This window comes from Mytilus californianus, unplaced genomic scaffold (genome assembly GCF_021869535.1).
Source record: "Mytilus californianus isolate M0D057914Y unplaced genomic scaffold, xbMytCali1.0.p SCAF_13, whole genome shotgun sequence".
Taxonomy (NCBI): Eukaryota; Metazoa; Mollusca; class Bivalvia; order Mytilida; family Mytilidae; genus Mytilus; species Mytilus californianus.
The window spans coordinates 37,614,088-37,623,877 of NW_026262615.1; positions in this window are offsets into that span (position 1 = coordinate 37,614,088).

Sequence of the window (9,790 nt, forward strand, 5' to 3'; positions counted from 1 at the left end):
CATTTGGTGTCTTTTCATAAGATGATTTATCGCTACATTAATGACATCCATTCGACATCCGATATGCATCTTTTGAACAGTTTTTTCAGGTGTTATTCATGATGTTAAAATCCAAATGTTAAATGGAGAATAAAACTATATTAGGGTATGGATAGGGGTTTACAGATAGAGAATAATGGGTAAAATATATATATAAAAAAAAAATAGACGAAAAAATAAAGAATAGAGAATAATGTGGTGTTAAGTGTCAATCTGCCTAAGAACCAGGCAGTGATGAAAACATGACGAACAAAAACCCACTCAAGTTGACATTAATTTATGTTCAAAATGTGTAATAGTGCACGAATATAACATTCGTTTCCTTCTCCTGTTCTGGTAATTCTAGATATGATTTGGTTGAAATGCACTAGAAATTAACAATTAAGGGGAGCTAACTCCGTAATTTGCTATCATTCTAACCAAACGTTTTCTAGAGATTTCTCGAATTACCAGACACGCAGAAATAAAAGACCTACCATTTCTACTTCAGGATAAGGGTAATTTCAAAATAGGATTGTTAGGTCGGTGGGTTTTTTCCGGCCTTGTTTTGATTTTTTTCAAAATTGCCTGATTCTTACAAAGACTGGCACTTAAAGTATAAAGAATAGAGAATAATGGGCAAAATGTTAAAAGAATAAAGAAAATTGCCTAAAAATTAAAACAAATACAGAAAGGATTAAGGACCCCCCCCCCTTTTTTTTCCATGAGATATAATTGAATTATTTTCTGTTTCTCTTGAACACAGATGTTTAGATTATGAAGCTATGTACATACTCAGTGAACATTAAATTATTATATTCTATTTCGATACAAAACGATCTTATTTGGTGTCTCAAGTAAGCCTTTTATTTCACTCGAGAATGTTCATTTAAAATCTTTATCTTATTTAGACCTCACAGATGAAGCGCTGGATGAAGCAGATGCTATGTCATCAATATCTGGTATAAATAAATTAAGTCTAGTTACATAATTTTGCAACATACAGTCAAACATGTATATGTATAAGGGTAAGCATATCCAGCTCGACATGTGGTACTCGTCTTGCTTCTCATGTGTACTCAAACCCTTACATTCAATCTTCCTTTGTTTTATTTCTATGGCTTTGATGTTGTATGTTCTTCGACATGAAATTTAGAATGACCCTTGGGAAACAATTGACTTTATGAACTCGTTTTTTATTTTATCATTAATAACTTTTACTCGTTTGCAAGATGTGCATGCTATCCTTTATTCCAATAGAAAACGAGCTTTCAATTCAATTCAAATGCTCTTTCACTTTAGTTTTAAACTAATTAAAGATTATGGTATGTCATGTTAACACATAAAATTGAAATAAAAAACAAATCTTAAATTTTGTCCTGTCATTCAATATCGAAAGCATGATTTTCCTTCTCATTTATTTCAATGAACTTGAGGTTAAAGATAACGTCCAAATTAAAAGATCAGCATCATGTTTCGAACGTTTTCGTGAAAATTACATTAATATGTTAAACATTAACATCATTTTAGTTACCTGTTAGGGGCCTGTATTTAAAGTTTTATCACACAGTTGTTTTCAATGTGTTTTTTTTTTTCAAATTCAGATTTTATTTATTGCTGATTAGAAGGTATGTTTTTCCCCATCATTTAAAGCTGTATGTAAATAGACTAGGCAAACATAAGTCAGGAGCATGTAAGTTAGCGATTGCCATTTGTTTCTGTATATCATCTTTGTATTTCGGTCATTTTTTTTTACATAAATCAGCTGGCCCTTAGTTTTCTCGTTTGAATTGATTTACACTTTTCATTTCGTAGCTTTTTATAGCTCACTATGCAGTAGGGATTTTGCTTATTGTTGAAGGCCGTACGTTGACCTATAGTTGTTAACTTCTATCATGTCATTTGGTTTTTGGTGGAGAGTTGTCGCATTAGCAATCTTACCACATCCCCGTTCTTTATTTTATAGCAGGTAGTTGTATCATTATACATAATAGAAATTGATGACTGTCTTAATCTCTTTACTTTTAGGAATCATAGTAACTATTGTACAAGCAGTAATTGGGGCCTTGGTTGGAGTAGTAGCGATGGCCATAGTTACGATGAGAATGATCAAAGTATTCCAAAACAATAGTAGAAAAGAAGAAATTAATTGTACCGACGTAGATCATTTTTACGAATACGTCCAGGTAGGAAAAGAAAAAAGTCATTCATTTTACAATATTTTCAATTGTAACATAATTGGTTTTCTTAACTAGATTTTGCTGTCCACTTTTTCCTAGTAATTCAGAAGATGATGAAATAAACAACCACTAGAGTGTCACTTGATACGGTCCACTCAGTTACACAGTTTAAATCTATTGTTGTCCGATATCTATTGCCCCTCTATAATCCATGTCAATGAATACAGTATACATTTGTTATTACACAAGGGAAAGTTCTCAAAAAAAATTCCAACTTTGTTTATAATGAGAGATGTTATGACTAAAAATTTTCGAGATGAACGGGTCTGTCTGCACCCTGAGCTCGAGTAAAGTGTATGGTGTACAATGTACACATAGCTATTTTGACCAAATTGTCCAAATGAACCTTAATATATATCATTCGAAGTATACAGTGTTTTACTCGAAACATAATAGATGAGGGCATTGTGATCAATTAACGCTCGCAACCTAACAGCGTGCATGTGTTACTTTAAATATTCAGATAGGTAACATATACCTCCACATCATGATCGGTATTTGTATACTTTTTTTCATTTGAATAAAGAAGAAATGTTCTATAGTAGTCGACAGAACATTTGTGCCTTGTCAAACGTGAACTGTGGTACACGTAGGTAAATATGTTCCAACGCTAAAATAAATAACAAAGAAGTTTCGAGAACAATTCTAAAGAGAGGATTAATAGTGAACGTTGAATGTATTTTTTATTATATTCTATTGTAGAAAATGAGAGACGAAATGAGTTTAGGTGATGATGATGACGATGAAAAATTCCAGATCAATCTTATAACTAACAATATACCCCCATTGGACCATAGGATGCATTACACTAACATTCATCTATGAGTATGTACTTTTTTTTCTCAATTATATGAACATATGTTTGTTCATCTTACACTCGGTCCGTGTGAAGCATTTTCTCTGTTAACTGTTTTATTGACCCTATGTAGATTATTGGGATTTATGCAAATACATACTTTTTGTGATATAATATATATATGTGGTCTTTTGTAAATAAAGTACACTACCAAATGATACTTCTGGAAACTAGTTGTGCCTCTATTATTCATGTTATTGTAGATTTATTTCTTCAATGTCTGAGTAAAAATTTATTATACAATATAAAAATAAGAAGATGTGGTTTTGATTGCCAATGAGACATTCCCCAACGAGACCAAATGAAATAAAAATCAACAAATATCATATAGGTAATCGTATCGCCTTTAACAATGAGCAAAACCAAAACTGCATAGTCAGCTAGAAATTAAAAAAAAATATAAATAAATGACAAATTTAATGCAAAACAATTCAAACGAGAAAACTAACGGCCTGATTTGTGTACGAAATAATGAACGAAAAATAAATATGAAATAGAGTAACAAGCGACAACCACTGAATAACAGACTTGGAATAGGCCAACATTCCCCTTTACCACGGACAGTGGTGTTACAGTACAACATAAGAACACATTATAAAAAATCAGTTGAATTAGGCTTAACTCGTTAGGTCGATACAAAGGAGAAATAAAACTTACAAAAACGCAGACCGGACGTGATAGGCAAGTTAGTGATAGTAACACAGCAAAACATAACTATATAGACATCTTAATTATACAGAACTAATGTGAACTAGTTACTCTAATAACCAGTTGGACTGATTGGTGTTTTAGTATAAGTTACATGAACATAATTATAATATATCAGTGACTGCTGTGGATAATAAACTTGGAATTGTATTAAATAGCAAATACAAGTTATTTCTAGTATAGATGTGTCCCTGTAATACAGAAAAAAAAAACTAAAAATAATAGAAAATGATGGAAAAAAAAATGGGGGAGTGCTAAAAAATGTCCCCAAGTACCTATGATTTATTTTGCACATTTTGCCCATTATTCTCTATTCCCCATCCAACTCTTCATCCATAATAATAAAAATAGAAGCCATGCAGATAAGATATATAATCAGCATATATTGATATGCATAGATTCAGCAACTACTTGCAACGCACTACTAAACTACACATCTAAAGCTTTGCATCGGCACTAAACACATTTATTTGAAAACCAGTTGTTGGCATGACACGGGTTATGTTCTTCTCATATATGTTATGATGGTATGATACTAAACCCCTAACGGGAAGGATTGTGCCTGATATTCATATGATGAAGACATAATCTTTCAATCAGTTTAATTGAAGTCTGGAGCTGGCATGTCAGTTAACTGCTAGTAGTCTGTTGTTATTTATGTATTATTGTCATTTTGTTTATTTTCTTTGGTTACATCTTCTGACATCAGACTCGGACTTCTCTTGAACTGAATTTTAATGTGCGTATTGTTATGCGTTTACTTTTCTACATTGGCTAGAGGTATAGGGGGAGGGTTGAGATCTCATAAACATGTTTGACCCCGCCGCATTTTTGCGCCTGTCCCAAGTCAGGAGCCTCTAGCCTTTGTTAGTCCTGTATTATTTTTAATTTTAGTTTCTTGTGTACAATTTGGAGTTTAGTATGGCGTTCATTATCACTGAACTAGTATATATATTTGTTTAGGGGCCAGCTGAAGGACGCCTCCGGGTGCGGGAATTTCTCGCTGCATTGAAGACCTGTTGGTGACCTTCTGCTGTTGTCTGTTCTATGGTCGGGTTGTTGTCTCTTTGACACATTCCCCATTTCCATTCTCAATTTTATGCTAAAACTGAAGCATATTAACCAGGGACATTGTTCCCAGTTTTAACTAAATTGAAAGTACAACTCAAAATTAAGTACAACTAAGCAGAATTATTGTGATACTCGTCAATCGTCAATCAGTTATTAACGTTTTTAATTTTCTTAAAATTGGTTTGATTTTTTACTGTGGGCAGTAGGTATACGTCTGTGGTTGAATATACGTGAGTTGTGGTTATTTTTCTAACGTTATCCTTACGTTTTTGCTGGTATTTAGTGATTTTAGTTATGGTTCGTTTCGAATGAAACTACCAGTAAGCCTTCCATGTAGTCCTATAACATAAGCCTTCGTAGGTTCATATCGTTTGCTTTCGACGTTTTTATCAGATACTTTTTTTTACTATCATGCCGATCCACGAAGTCTTATCGGAAGTAACAATTTTCTCGTGGCATTATTACAATTTATTACCCACTGCAAAAACTGTTAAAAGTAGTAGCAGCAACCTTAAAATTAATGAAAATAATCTCTTACCGCATTTATATTGCAAAATTATGTTCCTGATCCATCCTTTTGTATCCTCAGTTGACAAACATTTTTCATCTCCAATTCTTACTTTAAAAAATGTGCCGATTCTATATTTTAAATGATACGTAAATAAAACGAATGTGACGGTTATATTTAAGGTATGTTTTGTACAACATAAGATGATTGATTGTTGGTTGCTTTACGTCCAGTGGTTAATAGTGTATGCATGTTTAGGACACGAGTTGTTGCAAGACAGTTAGAGTGTTCTTATCGTTCAGTGAGCATGGCGCTGTCCTTACACGAGACACGTCCAACTCTGACCTGACGTGGCTGCGTACTTATACATCCCGCACAGCCAAACGGACTTTCCACTTTGGAAATGGTTTACTGTCTGTAGGAGGCAGACCAATGTGGCCACATTCCATTCGTCAGTAACTTTGGGTATACAAACAAAGGAAACACGAGCTAACCGACCCTGAAACATATACACTGCATCAATAAAATAATAAATGTTATCGCATTTATTTTTATCCATAAAACAAATTTCCGCTACTGTTTCTAGTTTTGAAATGAATTAGAATTCACTGCTCGTACCAGAGACGCATTATACAATTATATGTCTCTGCTCGTACCATTATAAAAAATGATTTAGTTTATTTTAATCACCATTTGGTATAACAATGAAGAGAAATATACCAAAGAGACAATCAAAAATTCATAACAAATTATCAAAGTCATTGCAAAACATGCAAAAGAAATGAAAAACTACGACAACAAAAATAGCAGTCCACAAAACACAACATTTAAACAAAGACTGATCGAGCAAAACAAACCCATTAGAATATAGCAAAGTGCTCTCGACCAATGAAGTTGTAGGATTGGATGCCTCTTAATTGTGAAGAATGAATGTAAATCATGTTCTTAGTAAGGGATTATTCTATTATTTGGGTCTATTTACAGTTCAAAACAAAGAGTTTCTATAAATGAGTTACAACTGCCCCGAAGCACATTTATCAGATTGGAAGGATTTATCACACAGTGATTGAAACTGACTAAAAGTTCAATTGTGAAACAAACAAAAATCTCAAAATAAGTTGAAGTTTACTGGTGCAGTAAAATTGGTACCGTGAATTTTATTATGAAAATATTAATAACTTCAAATTACTAAAAAAAATTAAACAATACCAAAGCAAAGCAAAAAAAGAAAAAAAATCTTTCAGATAAAAAAATAACCTAAATCTTTAGCTTTCCAAAACTTTAATTACTTGATCAGTGGTTGGAAAGAATATTTATTTCCAGTATTCCGATAAAAAAAACAGGAATTTAATTTTGAACATATTAAAAACTTTTAAAGGCATTATTTTTGAACATTTTTTGAACATTTCCCTGAAATACTGAAATATTATTTGATGTAAAAAACCGGACCAAAATATTGGCTGTGAAATAAAATTTAGTTGTAACTCAAACATATTAATTGATTTAAACTGTAAATAAAAAAAAGGATAATTCCTCACTAAAATATTACATGATTTACATTCATACTCACAATCAAGAAACATATCAAATTCATACCTTTTCTTTCTACTGTTGTGTCACCTAATATCTATAACGCTTTTTAAAAAAAAAATATTTCCCAAATGATATGAAAGTCCTGTCATCAGTAAAACTAATCCATAAATGACATGCTCAAAAAGGAAGTCATGCATCAATTATAAACATTGCACATACAATTGAAACTAATTCTTGAATAGATCATTTGAGCCTTGAGCACTTTACAATATTCTAAGTTTGTAAGAGAATGATAATCCCTTACTTCACGATAAGTACTCGCTAACGCTCGTACTTAATCATGAAGAAAGGGATTATCATTCTCTTACATATACTAAAAGAACGGCGGGATATTGTAAACTGTGTTTTCAAGAACTGAAACGTCAATAGAATTGAAAGTGTTTACGGATTAACGATGATTGGTTCGCTCATCTCAGTTATAACTACGAACTTTAATTTTGAAAAACTTGTATCGCCTCGCCCGCTCCCACGACTGGCTATTAATTTCTGATGATGCTTAAATACTTGGACAAGATAAATGTTGGTAAATGAGGGTTGGCTCATTCACCATCGTTGCACTTACTAGTACTTGAGAGAGTATTAATCATCTTGGGCGCTCTCACGGCAGTTAGTTTTTGTTGATGCTCTACAGGTCCAGGGGTAAACCACTTGTATAAAGAAAAAAATGATTTGAATAAAGGTTGGTAATTTTTTAAATGTATCTGAATGTTTAAAGTAATAATTACCTTCTGTCTGTACATAACTCAAATCAATGATATCTCGAAGGATGTTTTATTGAACACACAAATCAAATTCTACAATGATCCGTGTAGCAGATGATGACCTTAGTAACCTAAGTGACGTCCTAGCCATTACTTTCTTTTTATTGCTTTCTTTTCTTTGCATTAAACTACCATATTAATGATGCTCTCGGGGAATAATCTACTGCAGCAGGATGAAACGTGACAACGTCTAGGTTGTAGAAAAAGTACAATGACAAAAATACTTAACTTCATGGAAAATTCGAAACGGAAAATCCTTTAACAAATGGCAAATTCAAAGACTCAAAAACATCAAATCCTGACTTGATACAGGCATTTCCTTATGTAGAAATGGTCAAACTGAAAGGCCTTTTGTGAAGTTGCTTAATTTTATTTTCAGATATATTGAAGCTGTTCTGTCATCCAATAACAAACATTTCAAAAAGAGCTTTCACATGTTACATCATATATCATGTATATTGATGTTGTATTTACATTGTGTCATAGATCAAATTTATTCGTTCAGTGTATGTTCACTTGTGTTAATATGTCTTTTGATTGAGTTAAGCCATTTCAAAATTTATATTTTATATATTCTTTCTATATTGTGATGTTACACTAGTCTATTGTTTCAGATAATGGTGAAGGTTTGTACTTATTAAAACGATTAAACCCGCTGCATTTGTTTGCACCTGTCCTAAGTCAGGAATCTGATGTTCAGTAGTTGTCTTTTGTTGATGTGGTTCATAAGTATTTCTCGTTTCTCGTTTTTTATATAGATTAGACCGTTGGTTTTCCCATTTGAATGGTTTTACACTAGTAATTTTTGGGGCCCTTAATGGCTTGCTGTTCGGTGTGAGCCAAGGCTCCGTGTTGAAGACAGTACTTTGACCTATAGTGGTTTACATTTACAAATTGTGACTAGGATGGAGAGTTGTCTCATTGGCACTCATACCACATCTTCTTATATCTATACGTCTGTGAACTTGAGATAACGGATGCTACCAAAAGTAAAAGGTCTGTATCATGTCCTTATATTATCTTCAATATCTAAATAAAGGAACGACGTAAATAAAATTAATGACAAACATGATGATTTAAACTTGATTGTCAGCTTAAGAAATATCATAAGTTACATACCCTCTGCTCCACTGTAGGGCGTTTATACGTTTAAAATGTACTGGAAACGCTACGCTCGTGCATGTTAATACTATTCGGACTTCATTTACAGATAAGTGCTCCATACAGCAAACGGCAGAACGACACTGCGTAATTTTTACGGTCACCATAACAAATGTGTTGACCAATACGATTTGTCAGTCAAATTTTGCACAAGCGACAATATTTTATATACTGTAAATTCAGAAATTATTGAGTGTATTTATTATTGCGATTTTGTCATTTTAGACTGAAATGCGATTTTATATTTTGCGATATTGAGAAAAATCCTGTAAAATTCATATCAAAAGTTTCAAAATGCAAGTAAAACTATTGCGATTATAACCTTGTCGCATTTATCGCAATAATAAAAACATCGCAATAATTTCTAAATTTACAGTATGAGAATAAAGGTATTAGCAAAATACCGAACTCCAGGGAAAATTGCAAAAGTGGGAAGTCCATAAAATTGACAAAATCAAATGTTTTATATCAACCAACAGGGTGAACGGAGAGTAACTGTCATACTTCTGACTAAGTACAGGCATTTTCTGAAGAAAATGCTTGGTTATACCTACCTCTGTAAGTAGTTAACAGTCGTGTTGCTTACTCTTTTTTTTTTCTCTGTCGTGTTTTGTATACTATTGTTTATCTGTTTTTCTTTTTCTGTTTTAGCCATGACGTTGTTAGTTTATATTCGATTTATGAGTTTGAATGTTCCTCTGCTATCTTTCGGCCCTCTTTTGATCATATTTTAACGATGATGTCCTACCTCAGATTGTAATATTTCGTCTGAATTTAAATGTCGGGTGATACATGCATAGCAAGAGTCGCTTTTCCTCTTAAAAGAATCAATCGCGATCCTTTTGACGTTAAAGCAATTTTCTTAGATTGTGTT